The 1,528-nt window shown below is 45.3% G+C and overlaps 1 pseudogene; it reads right to left on the bottom strand.

Annotated features, from left to right (window-relative positions):
* Positions 1-922: 922 nt before the first annotated feature.
* LOC142260598 (U2 spliceosomal RNA) lies at positions 923-1,129 on the bottom strand (annotated as a pseudogene).
* Between the last annotated feature and the right edge of the window lie 399 nt (positions 1,130-1,528).

Here is a 1,528-nt window from a genome sequence, read left to right as displayed (position 1 = left end):
GCAGCTCTGTTGATCCTGTTAAAAAAGAAGGACGGCACCATTCCCCGTATTGAGGAATCGCTAGCTGCATTGATAACTGCAAATTATTTTTCTACCCTTGATCTCACTAGTCACTATTGGCAAGTGTCCGTTGCTGAGGCAGACCGGGAGAAGACCGCCTTCGCCACCCCTATGGGTCTCTGCGAGTTCAAAAGCATGCCCTTCGAGCTGTGCAATGCGCCAGGAACCTTCCAGAGGCTGATGGAATGCTGCTTGGGACAAGATTTTAGGGTGTATAAAAAGGGAGATTAGATCCCGTGATCCCAACGTATTGTTACACCTCTATAAATCACTTGTAAGGCTACATCTGGAATATGGGAACCAGTTTTGGGCTCCACATTTTAATAAGGACATTCAGAAGTTAGAGTCAGTTCAAAGGTGGGCAACTAGACTACTACAAGGAATGGAAGGCCTCCCATATGATGACAAGTTGAAAAAGTTATTAAGTGATTATTGGCTGCAATGGGGCTTTCTGGCTGGTGCCAGCCTCTCTTCTTAGCACACAGGAACCACAATCCCTACACCATGCTTCAATGGATTCTCTCATCCCAGCCCAGTAAAGCTACATATTTTACACAGTCATAAGCAGCCAAAAGGGATCTATTCTATTCAATTGCAAATGATCTAGATAAGACTGAGAATAAGATACTGCACGGGACATAGCAGAGTTGGTCAAGTTGAGTGGAGATGAGTTTGCTATTTGGCACAGCTTTTTGCATCAATAAAGCAAGTAAAAGGTGTGAAAGATAAAAAAAAGGGTGAAAGTGTGAAAAGTGAATTGGCCAAATTGAGGTGCATATAAAGTTTTTGCTTTCTTTCAATTCACTAATGGGGCTCATTTGAATCAGGTGAATTGAGTTCTGCTTTTGGAAACTGGGTTAAGAAGGGGTGCACCGGTCCTGGAGGTACTGCAATACCAGGTCAATGCGTGGAGTGGACAGAGCAAGATTTTTTCCATCTCCTTGTTCTAAAAATCCATTTAATATATGGTCCCCAGAGAGGGGACGTATCAGATATTAAACTGATAAGAACAGATTTAATTTTTTTTTTTTTCTGTTTATCAGTAGGACTTCAAAATAACAAAGGTGATCGCCTCCCGTTGCCTGGGAACCGTCCAGGCACAAGAGGGCTATGTGTCACCAGAAGGCGCACACACTTCCTCAAGGCCGGCAGACGTGCAATCCCAGGCACCTTCCAGTACCGACCAAGGTAGCGTCCTCCGAAACTACACTTGATCTTAGCCAAAAGGCCGAGAAGCTATAACCCGAATTGGTTACGGCCTTGAGTGGCACCCTGGCCTATACCGGACACATCTTAGGGAGAGGGAGACAAACCCACGCCTACAGAAGACATTTTGTCACCCAAGCCAACCCTTGAAAAGGCTGTTTTGCAGAGCAAAAACAAGAAGAATGGTGCTTTTTGCAGCCGCCGCCCACTGCAATGAATCTGAATAACTCCTCCTTTTGGACACAAGCACCTCCCCTCCCCC

This window comes from Anomaloglossus baeobatrachus, unplaced genomic scaffold, assembly GCF_048569485.1.
Source record: "Anomaloglossus baeobatrachus isolate aAnoBae1 unplaced genomic scaffold, aAnoBae1.hap1 Scaffold_137, whole genome shotgun sequence".
NCBI classification, from domain to species: Eukaryota; Metazoa; Chordata; class Amphibia; order Anura; family Aromobatidae; genus Anomaloglossus; species Anomaloglossus baeobatrachus.
Note: the sequence above shows the minus strand (reverse complement) of the source record. Positions and strands in the feature narration are given on the sequence as shown.